Source organism: Ursus maritimus, unplaced genomic scaffold, assembly GCF_017311325.1.
Source record: "Ursus maritimus isolate PB19 unplaced genomic scaffold, ASM1731132v1 scaffold_5, whole genome shotgun sequence".
Classification (NCBI taxonomy): domain Eukaryota; kingdom Metazoa; phylum Chordata; class Mammalia; order Carnivora; family Ursidae; genus Ursus; species Ursus maritimus.
In genome coordinates this window covers 54,910,305-54,923,729 of record NW_024426663.1, presented here as the reverse complement: position 1 = coordinate 54,923,729, position 13,425 = coordinate 54,910,305, and the positions used below count along the sequence as shown (strand labels likewise).

Below are 13,425 nucleotides of genomic sequence, written 5' to 3'. Positions count from 1 at the left end.
GGGGGCGCCTGGCGGCCCATTTCCTCCTCGGAGTTCGACTGGAGGGAGACAAAGCGGTGGCCGTCGGCTTCGGGCCTCGGGAATCTTCCTGTGCTCGCCCCTCTCGCCGCAGGTAACTCTCTTCAGGCGACCGCGGGCTCGGGGCTGAGGGGCTCCTCCTGCGTGCGGGCGGGCCGCGGGCTTCTCCGCGACACTGCCCTGAATTGGGCTCCTGGCGGGCTGCGGTGCGGCGTCCGGCCCGCTGCCCGTGCGGGGCCCCTGGCCTGCGCTCTGGCCCGGCGGGCGGGGCCGGCGCTTCCTGGCTCTCGGGAAGTTGAGGGGCCGTGGAGGCTGGAGCGGAGCGAGCGGCAGGCCCCGCGCCGACGCGGCGCTTCCTCTCGGGAAAGTTTCTCCCGGTTTCTAAACTTTGTCCCAGCCGACTCGGTGCGCGCGCCAGGCCCGCGCCGAGCCCCCTCGGCCGCCTACCCTGTGGAGAGGAGCCTGCGCGCTGTTTCCGGTGCGGGAGTGGCGGGGAGTTGAGCTTTCCTGTGAAGTGATTGTGGTTTGTGGTTTCCGTGGTCTCACCCTCCTCCTCCTTCCCCGCCATCGAAACTTGGCGGTCTGGTGGACTTGAGGTTGGCTGAGCCCGCGCTCCCGCACGCCCGGGTCCCGGCGAAGGTGCGAGTGGGGTGCCGCCTTTCTCTGACCGGGTCTGGCTGGGAAGGTGCGCCACACCCGAGTGGACTTTTGGCGTGTACCGAGTTAACCTTTGCTGTGAAATTACTCAGACTTCTTGTGCTGGTTGATAGGACGCGCTTCACTATGGTTAGTCCTCGTTTTCCCGGGGGGCGTTGGACTCTTTCTTGTTGACTTTTAAAGGACTGTGCGTGTGTGAAGCACTTGTTGGAAAAAATGTGGACTGAATGCCTGACCCTGGCTTGGCAGGAATGGCTTCCCAACAATGCAGGCGGCAGTTGGCTCAAACCAGGATTGGCAGACACTCTCTTATGTCCTCCTGCGTCTTTGGAACATTTTTTTGGTGTTTGTTTTGAACAGAATTTACAATTTAGAAGAGTAGATACATGAAATCTCCCAACTAAATTAAGGGCATTTCGTATTTATGTTGAAGGAAACGGTTACATCATTGTATTGTTGCAACAGGGTAAGCATTTCCAGGAGAGGATATTTTGTTTAGCAGTGACTTTTGAAATGACTGTACAGGTTTATGTTACTTTAGGAAAGTGTAAGTTAAATTAATGAGGATATGTTATTTTGTTTTACAAGACGAAATAAATTATCCATAGCCTCTGCTTATTTACCTTTCTTGACTTGTATTAAGTTAAATAATTTTTATCCACTATTTTTTAAGGGCCCATGGATGATTTAAGATACGGGCTGTGCTCCCAAGAGCTCAGTGCAATGTAGGGCAGGCTTATACCCCAGGTGTAGTGCAAGGCAGACTGTTATAAGTGCCATGATAGTACTGGGTGTACATGGGTCATATCTTGTATACTACCAATGATAGGGAAAAACTTGTGGAAGCATGGAGAGGGGCCTAATACATTTTGTTTGGACAAGTCCAGAAAGGCTCTGGGAGGGGGTGGCGTTTGAACTGGATGAAAGGTGATAGGGTTTTGTCAGTGAGGAGGTATAAAAGGGAATAGGAATTGGTGGGATTATGACATGAGTCTTCTGATTTTCCTTATATTTTTGGCTGTTGCTTCTCGGTTTTGTTTTGTTTTTTTTTCTTTCCATCTACTCATACCCAAGATTTTTTCTAACATATCTGTCTCACCTGTGCACCAGAGAGCTCTGTGTCCTAGGGGCTTCTCAAACTCACCACGCCCAAAATGAGATACCTTTCTTTTCTGGAAACCTAAACCATATGTGGAGATCAGCAATAACTGGTAGGATCCTGGAATTTTTTGAGAAAGTAATAGCCTGAGACATGACAGACCTCATTGTTGCGGGTGGGTAGTGTGTAGTGGTGGTGAAGATCTAGACCAAAGAAACGGGGTCCTCTGCTTGTGTAAAGGTCTTGAGACAGGAATGAACTTCATGTGTTTTGAGACCTAAGACCTGTATAGCTTGAACAGTTTTGGGGTGGGGAGAAGGCCTCACATGAGATTACCAGGGAATACCAGGTCATATATTTGGATCTTATTCTAAGATCTGTATGAAGCCATCGTGGGGAGTTTTGTGATCTGATATTTTAAAGGAAAATGGTGGGAGTGAGGTGGTGCGGATGAAGGGAACTGTATTTTGGGGAAATGAGACAGGACTTAAATATGAATTGGATGTAAGGGGCCTAGGCTTATCTATAACGGTTGTTAACTCAGTTATCCCCCCCCCCCCCCCCCCCGGCCACTGGTCAGTTGTATTCTGTCCCTTTTGTGATGAGCTCTTAGTCATATCTCATGACTCGAGATAGGGCTTTCCTTTCTGATAGCAAACCTCTTCTCACCAGGAGGTGTACCCCATTATACTGTACCTTAAATTATTGATGTCCCTGTTTGCCTTTTCTGCTACGAAGTGGGCCTGTAAGCCCTTTGATAGCCTTAGTCTTTGACCTGGTCCTTGACCTGGAGGGCAAATTAGATACTGTTGAATGAAGGACGAAGAGAGTCTTTCCCGTCTGGAGTCTAGCTTGTGTGTGGAACTGTGACGGATGAGGCATTAGTCGGATTATGGAGAGCCTCAACTTGAAAACCATCTTCGTTCTATTCTTCTTCCTTTTCTACCCATATCTAATCAGAGATGAAATCCTCTCCATCCGGTGTTCATGTTACATTAATTCCTTTTTTCTGTTTTCTCTACTTCCACTACAGTTTAGATTATCTTCCTATCTTTGTTTAATTGAAACTACTTGTAGTTCTCTGGATAAATTGTTCTATTTTTGTTTTCTTTGGTGCCTTTTTCATACTTTTTCCTTTGCCTGGAGCTGCTCTCTTTTTTCATCTTTCTGACAAACTCATTTACTCTTTAAAACCTACCTTAGATGTCACTGCCTCTGGGTTTTCTCTTAGAACTCAGTGCTTCTTGGGTAGCTTGTACATATTCTGTGGTTGCATCTTTTATACTGTTTGGTAAATATTTTTATGTATGTCTTCCTCCCAGCTGGGGGTTTCTTGGAAATGGGGCCTGGGCTTTTATTTTTGACAAAACTTTTTAAAATTTAAGTATGATATACCTGTAGAAGAGTGCTCAGATCCTAAGAGTACCTGCCTAATGCTGTGTTTGAGTGAAGACCATGCACATCCACTGTCTAAGCCAAGAAACAGTAAATTATCAACCAGTTCTCCAGGAATCCCAGGTCACCACCTGTCCCTCTGCTCCCTTCAGTTTTTAATCTGAGATTTGGAAACACTATGGTTGATCAGTTAGTGTTTGCCACAGTTAGTTTAATGTTTTCCTATCTTCCCCTCCACCTTTCAGTCTTTTACACTAAGCGGTGCTCATGTTCATTGGAGACACTTACTGCTATCTCCTTGCTGAACTGATCAGACTCTTAGGTTGATGTTCAAGACCTTCAAAATTCTGGCTCTAAGTTAATTTGTTCGACTTCATTTTCTTTCTTTCATTCAGTTTTGTTTGTTTGTTTGTTTTAAGATTTATTTATTTGAGAGAGAGAAAATGTGCCGGGGCGGGGTGGGGGCGAGAGCAGAGGGAGAGGGAGAGAATCCTCAAGCAGTCTCCCCACTTAGCGTAGAGCCTGATGCTAGGCATATCTCAAAACCCTGAGATCATGACCTGAGCCGAAACCAAGAGTCGCTCACAGGCGCCTCTCAACTTCATTTCCTACTGTAAATTGTTGCTACATGTCCTCTGTACCTGCCAGGCATTCGTACTGGGGTGCCTCATCCTTCTCTACACAAATGCCATCTATTTATGAAGGCTGCTTAATGTGATTTTTCCATTGAGACATTTATCGTCATTGCTGAAAGTGATCTTTAATTTACCAGAAATTCTAAAATTTGCCTCTGACTGTGACATTCTCACTCCCTATCCTGTTTTTTTTTGTGTGTGTGTGTGTGTGTGTGTGTGTGTGTGTGTGTGTGTGTGTTGTGGTGGTGGTAAAATACACGTAACAGAATTTACCATTTAAACCATTTTTATGTATACACTTCAGTGGCATTGAGTACATTCATATTTTTGTTCTCTCATCACCGCCACCCATATCCAGAACTTTTTTTCATTTTCCAAAACCGAAACTCCATATACATTAAACATTAACTCCCCATGTTGTCTCCCTTCAGCCCCTGGCAGCCACCATTGTACTTTCTCTTTGAATTTGGCTACTGTAGGCACCTCATGTAGGTGGAATAATACAGTGTTTGTTCTTTTGTGACTGGTTTATTTTACTTAGCGTATTACCATCCAGGTTCACCCGTGTTGTAGCATGTGTCAGAATTTCCTTCCTTTCTTAGGCAGAATGATACTCTAGGATCTGTTCATCTGTTGGTGGGCACTGTGGTTGCTTCCACTTTCTGGCTGTTAATAATGCTGATATGAACATGGGTGTACAAGTACATGTGTATGCCCCTGCTTTCAATTCCTTTGGGTATGTACCCAGAAGTGGAATTTGTGGGTCATAAGGTAATCTATGCTTATAGTTTTTAGGAACTGCTATACTATTTTCTGTAGTAGCTGTGCCATTTTATATACTTACTAGCAGTGTATGAAGGTTCCAGTTTCTCCACATCCTCACCGACACTTGTTATTTTCTTTCTTTTTTCTTTTGAATTTTTTTATTACTTATTTCTGGATTTAAAAAAATTTTTTAAAAATTTTCTTTCTTTTTTTAAAAAACAGCCATCCTAATGGAAGTGAAGTGATATTTCTTTGTGGTTTTGATTTGCATTTCTCTAATTAGTGATGTTGAGCATCTTTTCTTGTGATTATTGGCCATGTGTATATTTTCTTTGAGGAAATCTCTGTTCAAGTCCTCTGGCAGTTTTAATTGGGTTGTTTGCTTTTTTGTTGTTGTTCAGTTGTAGGTGTTCTTTATATGTTCTGGATTTTTACTTATTTTTATTTTTTCCCCTTTTTTAAAAAAAAAGATTTTATTTATTCATTTGTGACAGAGAGATAGAGAAAGGAAAGAGAGCAGGCATGAGCAAAGGGAGAGGCAGAGTGGGAGGGAGAAGCAGACTCTGCTGAGCTGGGAGCCCGATTCCAGATCCCAGGACCCGGGAGATCATGCCCCGAGCCCAGGGCAGTTGCTTAACCATCTGAACCACCCAGGTGCCTCTGTTCTGGATTTTTTAAAAATTCCAGTATAGTTAACATAAAGTGTTATAGTTTCAGCTATACAGTGTAGTGATCAACAATTCTATACATTGCTCATCGTAATAAGTGTACCCATTTGCTGATTTCACTCATCCCCCCCACCTACCTCTCCTCTGAGGGTAACCATCAGTTTGTTTTCTATAGTTAAGAGTCTGTATTTTGGTTGTCTCTTTTTTTCTTTGTTTCTTAAATTGCACGTATGAGTGAAATCATTGTATTACCTGTCTTTCTCTGACTTATTTCATTTAGCATTATGCTTTCTAGATCCATCCATGTTGCAAATGGCAAGATTTCATTCTTCATGACTGAGTAATATTCCATTTTAGAAAAAGATTTTATTTATTCATTTGACAGAGCACAAGCAGGGGGAGCAGCAGGCAGAGGGAGAGGGAGAAGCAGGCTCCCTACGTGGGGCTGGATCCCAGGACCCTGGGACTGTGACCCAGGCCGAAGGCAGATGCCTAACCGGCTGAACCACACAGGCGCCCCTGAGTAATATTGTGTGTGTGTGTGTATGTATATATATACATACACATATATATACATACACACACACACCCCTACCCACCCACCACATCTTCTTTATCCATTCATCAGTCGATCAACACTTGGGCTGCTTCCATAACTTGGCTGTTGTAAATAATACTGCAGTGAACATAATGCTGCATGTATCTTTTTGAGTTAGTGTTTTCGTATTCTTTGGGTAAGTATCCAGTAGTGGATATACGTTTTGGGTATTAGTCCCTTTTAAGTATATGATTTGGAAATACTTTCTCGCAAGTTTTTGGGTTGCCTTTTCACCCTATTGATAATGTCCTTTGATGCACAAGTTTTAAATTTTGATTAAGGTCAGTTTATCTGTTTTTTTTCTTTTGCTGTTTGTGCTTTTGGTGTCATATATAAGAAGTCATTGCCAAATCCAGTGCCATGGAGCTTTTCTCCTTTTTTTTTTTTTAAATCCCCTTGGCTAAACTGTGGATACCTTGAGGGCAGGAACTAAGTTACTATTCTAGGCACTTCACCCTCCAGCACAGTGAAGGCATGGTGAACAAGGAAAAAGTAGGGAAAATTTTTTTTAAATGTAATTTTTAAAAGTTGTTAATAAACAGTAAAGAGTTATGTTTAGAGTGGTTCCTGCTGTTGCTGATTTGTCATTGATTATGTCTGTCTCACGAATTACAATGATAATGCGTTTTAGAAGTTTTTAATCTTGAGTCCCAACTGGATAGTTTAGAGTTTGAACTTCATCATCTGTGTAATGGATAAGAGAATTTATAAAGGATATTTATTTTAACTTCTAATGTGATAAAATGCTAATTTATTCTTTCAGTTACAGAATCCTGAACAGGAAATGTTTTTATCCATATTAAGTCGGTTGTCTTACAAGTAAAACTAGCGAACTAGTTCATATTTAAATAGCATTAAATTGTTGGTTTACCTTCCTTTAGACTCTTCTAGACCATAAATTCTTTTGCTAGATGCTGAGCTTCTTCAGGGCAATTACTTTCTTCTGAATCTTTGACTCCTCTGATACCTGACTTATTTCTAAACCCATAGCAGATACTCTTTAATAAATAATGGATTATAGTAGTATACATATGGTATATATAGGACTGTGCCGGGGGTGGAGGCATGACTTTACATCCAGTTTATTGAAGCTTTTTTGTAATAAAGCTCATAGCACCTAGGGATAAATACTGCTAACATTTTGGTATACTTCTAATCTTTTTTTCTAAACATGTATTGTCTGTAACTTTTATAAAAATTAGTTTCTATTTTATGTGCTCTTTTGTAACCTGTCCATTTATCATAATATGAACATTTCCCCTATTAGTAGGCTAAGATTAACCTTTATTTTGTGTATCACTTAGAAAAAAGAACTGCCAAATAAACTAGGCAATCACCTCAACTGTAAGACACATCCAGATTTTAGAGACTTTTAAAAATGTGAAAAAATAAAAATGTGAAATATGATGCTTTAGAACTGATGACATATGATTAATTGCACAATACTAATACAGCATATTAATGATCCCCTACTATTCCATTATGTAGCTCCTTTTTAATCAGCCTTCTGTTAGACATTTAGTTTGCTTCCAGAGTTGTTTTACTGTAGCTAAATCTTCTGCCCAACCTTTTTTTTTTTTTTTTTTTCAAGATTTAACTTATTTATTAGAGAGGGAGAGAGCGAGCACAAGCAGGGGTAGCTGCAGAGGGAGAGGGAGAGGCAGGCTCCCCAAGGGGCAGGGAGCCTGATGCGGGACTCCTCCATCCCAAGAACCGGGGATCACAACCTGAGCCACCCAGGTGCCCCATCTTTTGCCCATCCTTGATTATTTCTTGAGGGTAACTTCTTAGAAGTGGAATTTCTGGGGAAAAGGTTTGCTACTCTTTACAAAAAATTTGTAGGGGCCCCTGTGGGGTGAGTGTCTGTCTGCCTTCAGCTCAGGTCATGATCCTGGGATCAAGCCCCATGTCAGGCTCCCTAATCCGCAGGGAGTCTCCTTCTTCCTCTTCCTCTGCATCCCCCCCACCCCTGTGCACTCTCGCTCTCTCAAATAAATAAATAAAATGTTTAAAAAAATAAAAATGTCTAGTTATGCTTTATCAACGTGGCTTATATGGTATATTAATTTTTAATTTTTGAGGAACTGTCATACAGAAGGGCTCTAATTTCTCCACATCTTTGACAACACTTGTTATTTTCTTTTTTTTTTTTTTTGATGGTAGCCATTGTAATGAGTATGAAGTGGTATTTCATTGTAGTTTTGATTTGCATTTCCTTAATGATTGGTGATGTTGAATATCTTTTCATGTGTTTATTGGACATCCCTGTATTTCTACTCAAAATTCTTTGCACATCGTCGGGTTGTTTGTTTTCTTGTGGTTGAATTTTAGGAGTTCTCTAGATTTTCTGAGTATTAATCCCTTATCACATATATGACTTACAGATATTTTCTTCCATTCTCTGGGTTGCCTTTTCACCTTGTGGATGATGTCCTTTGATACACAAAAGTTTTTACTTTGATGAAGTCCAATTTACTTCTTCCTTTAGGTGCCGTATGCAGGAAATCATTTCCAAATCCAGTGTCATAAAACTTCTGCCCTGTGTTTTCTTCTAAGAGTTTATAGTTTTAATTCTTACATTTAGGTCTTTGGTCCATTTTGAGTTCGTTTTTCTGTATGATAACAGGTGAGGATCCAGCTTCATTCTTTTACATGTGGATATGCAGTTTACTCTGTACCATTTGTTGAGAAGACTGTCATTTCCTCTTTGAATGGTCTTGACACCCTTGTTGAAAATCATTTGACTGTAAATGTGAGCATTTGTTTCTGGACTGTCTGTTCTGTTCTGTTGGTCTGTATGTTTGTCTTTATGCCGGTGCCACACTATTTTGATTACTGTAGCTTTGTATTAAGCTGATGCCAAATTAGCTCTTGAAGCTAGTAATATTTTGTACATTTACATTCTGTGGTTCAGTTGTATGTACATGCTGTTTTGAAAATATCTAAATTCATTTAACTTTTATATATCTTGATTGTGGAGGTGATTACTCAGCTGTTCGAGTTTGTTAAAACTCATGGAATAGTACACCAGAGTGAATTTTACTGCATGTGAAAAGTGGTAAAATAGGTAAAAAAATAAATTCTTCCAGACTATGTTTTTTGTATATTTGACCTTTGACATATAGTAAAACAAGTAGTGAAAATGTAAGGCCAGTTATTATTTTTGCTTTCTCAGCTCAAATCATTTTTTCCTCATGAGTGACTATGAAGATGCATCTTTAAAGAGTATTCAAATAATTTTGGTTATAATATACATATTGGAGGATTTAAGTGTTATTAGTTTCTTCTGTTTTAAGAAAAGAAGTTGAAGGGATGCCTGGGTGGCTCAGTTGGGCGTCTGCCTTTGTCTTGGCACTGGTGTCCTGGGATCAAACCCCTGCTCAGCGGGGAGCCGGCTTCTCCCTCTTCCTCTGCCCCTCCCCCCTGCTTGTGCTTTCTCTCTCTTGTGCTGTCTTTCATTCTCTCTCTCAAATGAATAAATAAAATAAAAAAAAGAATGGAAGTTAAACACATCAGGCGTCTGGGAGAGCCTCCCTGAGCAGCAGTTCCTAAAATTCACTCAGATGCCAGTGTGCAAGCTTCCAGACCTTGAGGGTGTTGCTCCTGCAGGGTGTTGCTCCTGCAGCGTGTTGCTCAGCTCAGCCCCCCCACAATGTGGGTCTGGCTTGAATGGGCCGAACAGTGTGGGGAAGTGAACAGTCTGCCTTGACTTTCCCTGCCTCTTGCTGTTTGTTCACTTGCAAGAGCGCTATACTAAATTTATGCATTTTTGAAAGTTCATAGTCTGCAGAAATAGCCATGCTTCAGAATAAAACTTCAACATTGCCCTTTCTCTCTTGGAACCTCTAAATGTTCATTATTTTCGTCTTTAGTTTTTTTTTTCCCCATAATGTCAAACTTTCTCTCCATGTGCAAGCATGCCCCCAACCTCATTTCTAATGGAGCTTGAAATTAACATGCGTTTGTTTACTCGTTGTTGGACTGTCATCTATCAACCCCACTTTTTGATTGTGATTTAATTTGTGCTTTTTCAGTGGCTCAAGTTTGGAGTAATACATATAATGTAAATATGATTTGAAAGGCAACTTTGAGTGTTATTTTTAATGTTCGTAATACAGATTGATCATTTGGAACAAGTATTCTATGAGTAGTGTGATTTGGTTTTTAAAATTTCTTGTCATCTGTCCCATGTTCCAATTGTAGTAGAGGTAGAGCAGGAACTACTACATTGTGGAAGTTGTTATAGTTTTATGCTGTGAAGGGTTTTTTTGTTTTTTTTTGGACTTCTAGGGCTTTATAGAAGAAACAAACTATCGTTTGCTTTAAAATTTTGTAATGAATAATTTAGTACAATTTAGTTTTGGTGTTAAGTAACTGGTCATACTCCTTAATTGCTAATTTAAAGGCTAGTTCTTTCCTGGATTGCCTAGTTTTGGCTATTACATTTCATTGTAGTGAGCTGTACATTTCCCTCATCTTATTCTGAGATTTCATTAGTAAATATTATCATAAATAAGTGGACCATCAATTGCATTTTGAAAATGTTTTATTGCTTTGGTTTTCTGCTTAATACTTGGCATTATGAGTTGAAGATGTGAGTTAGAAGCCTGTCTAGTTATCAGGTTACATAATCCTGTACTGGTTTAGTAACCAGGTAGGACTGCAGACTGTTCTTGAAACTGAAAGTGCTGTCATAACTCAGGAAATGCATTCAGTGTGGCCCATTTCAAGTGACATGAAAGATAGGTGCCTTTGCTAATAGTCCATTTACCTTGTGCAGCTCTGAAACATGCTTTTCTTTCCAAGCAAAGATGCATTGTTACTGTTCTCCCATGGTATGTTGAATATTTCATTATGTTAAATATTTCAATGTTAATCTAGACTCTTAATCATGGTTTGTGAAAACTGATAGTGCAGTGAGTAAGGCAGAAGCTGAAAGGGTAAGTTACTTGTCAGTGTTCGTGGGGTTTTCTCTTCCTGGGGATCTCTGAATTGGCAAACCTTTCTTAAAATCATCTGTTATCATTTTCTTGCTTCCTTGGACCTGGGGTCATCATGTTCTCAGAAAAGCTGTGGTCTGGCTTTGAAGTATATCTTTAGAAACCTGTCATTTTGCAGAGAAGTGGCTAAGTGAAATGTGAGCTTGATCCCTTGGGAGGAGGGGAAAAAAAACCAAGGGAGTGGAAGATGGCAAAACTTGAGAGAAATTTAAGCTTCTTTGGAGTCATTAAGACCAGTGAAAGATGTAATGTTTTCTAGGTGTCTTTACTGAGTCAGGGTCAAAGGCAGCCTTTAGTTTGCTGTATCTCAGTTACAGTGGGAAAGCTTCAGTTAAATGCAGTACACACTTATTAAAAGTCTGCCTTTTAAAGCAGGTGTTGGGGGAGATATTAAGAATTTATAAGTCACCATTGCTAACCTCAAGAGTTTACAAACTAATGGGATTATTAACCTTAGTAATATCACTGGTAGGTAAGAATTATCAATCTATATCTATTTTTGCTAAATTTATAACAGACTTTTTAAAAAGATTTATTTATTTTAGAATTTGTGCAAGTGAGCAGGGGTGGGGGAGGAGGGGCAGAGGGAGAGGGGAGAGAATCTCAAGCAGACACCACCCCCCCGCCCCCCTGTGTGGAGCCTGACATGGGGCTTGATCCTAGGACCCTGAGACCAGGACCTGAGTCAAAATCAAGATGCTTAACCTACCTAGCCACCCAAGCACCCGGAGGGAGACATTTCTTACTTCTTCCACAAGTGTCACTGTTGCTAGATGAAACCTTAAACCATCAGGCCAGTTGTTGATCATTTATAGATTGTTGTTAGGTGAAAATTATCGTGCTCAAGAAAGCCATGGTCCCTGTGTTCAAAGGGGAGCTCCCAGTTTCCTGGGAGACAGATGCGCTGACCTAGTGCTGTGTGGTAAGTGCTGTAATGGAGATGCTTGTGAAGTGCTGGAGGGACCCAGAAAAGAGGGAACAGCACTTTCTGTAGGATGAGAGGACATTTGTGTGAGTCCTGAAGGAACATGGAAAAGTCAGAAAGGTGCTCTGGGCAGAAAAAGGGTAAATACAAAGGTCTGGACACATGCATGTGCATTGGAGAAGTTTCACAGAGTGGATGCAGGTGATGAGTCTGTTGGGCTAGTGCCGGTCAGGTTTGTTTATAGGAGTTTGGGCTTCATCCCATTTGTGGTGGGGAAGCAGTCCCTCATTTTCTTCAGGGGGGAGTAGACTCTATGATAAGTGAGGCTGTCTGGATAATGATTGGAAATAAGAAGACTCGTAGATATTTTAAACCAGGAACCAGGCCAGAGCCCTGAAACAGGAGGGTTAGTAGAGTGAGGTATTTACTGAGGTACAGAAGAGGGAGAGGGAAGAGGATCCTAGAGGGGCCTGGAGTCCCCTTCTAGAGCAGCTGGTTTGGTGGAACTTTGGTCAGCAGAAATGGGGAAAGCCGAAGAGGGAATAAATTGGGAGGTAAATGCTTACCTTGTGGCCTGTGGAGTTTGAGGAACTTAACTCTTCAGTTGCTTGTGGGCAGAAGTCCTTTGGATTGGGGAAATGCTTCTCTGGCCACTTGTGGCCTTTCCTATGGTAGCTCTGAGCAGGTGGGGTTTGCTGCTTTGTTTTTTTGGGTGGGTGAATGGGTGGGTGGGGTTTTAGCATTTCTCAGGTAGTATTATAAGCAGTAAGAATAGAGTGGGCCCAAAGTATTTTTAAGTTAGGAAAGATTAAAAACCAAAGATGTAATGCCTCTGAATTTCTTTGCTCATCTTTAAACCTTACTTTTTGCCATTTATTTTATTTTATTTTTTGCCATTTAAATATTTATCTTCTGTTTTTCACTCATGCTTGTTTTTAGAAGGCTTCGAAGTTCTTTGGTGCTATTGTCCCCTCCTATAACCTGAACCAGTTGCCTTCCCCTGTCTTGTACAACAGATCCTCAGTAAGGACTCCCTCACCTTTTGGGGACTCCCTCCTGGGTGATTCTCTTGTGCACTGATGTTTTGTAACTATTTTCTTTTGTATTGTAACTATTTTCTTGTCTAGACTGAGTTTTCCCCCAACTTTTTTTTCTTCGAAGATCTTCAAATGTACAGAAAAGTTGAAAGATTAATAGAGTAAGCACTTGATTAGTTAATTGAATTCACCAGTTGTTAACATTTTTCATATTTGCTCAGTTACTCTATATGAACTTTTTTTTTGAGGCATTCGAAGGTAAAGTGCAGATACCAGGGTATTTCAGCAAGTAACTCCTAACAATGAGGACATTGCCTTTACCTAACTACAATATCACACAAGACATTTTACATTGATAGAAGTAACATAATTCCTTTTTATGTATATATGTATGTATGTATTTGAGAAAGAGAGTATGAGCAAGAGAACACAAGCAGGAGGATCAGCAGAGGGAGAGGGAGAAGCAGACTCTCCACTGAGCAGGGAGCCTGATGTGGGGCTCGATCCCAGGACCTTGGGACCATGACCTGAGCCAAAGGCAGCTGCATCCGGCTGACTGTGCTACTAGGTGCCCCAACATAATTCCTTTTAAGAGTGGTCTAAGAACCCTTTCAGTTCTCTCTGGTAA

At 41.1% G+C, this 13,425-nt stretch overlaps 1 protein-coding gene across 1 annotated transcript in view; it reads left to right on the top strand.

The window, feature by feature from the left end:
• Window positions 1-6: 6 nt before the first annotated feature.
• CTNNA1 (catenin alpha 1) overlaps window positions 7-13,425 on the top strand; it is a 172,265-nt gene continuing 158,846 nt past the window's right edge. The window contains exon 1 of the mRNA XM_040622383.1: window positions 7-112. The gene's annotated coding sequence lies outside the window, so the exon portion shown is untranslated. The remainder of the gene's footprint in view (window positions 113-13,425) is intronic.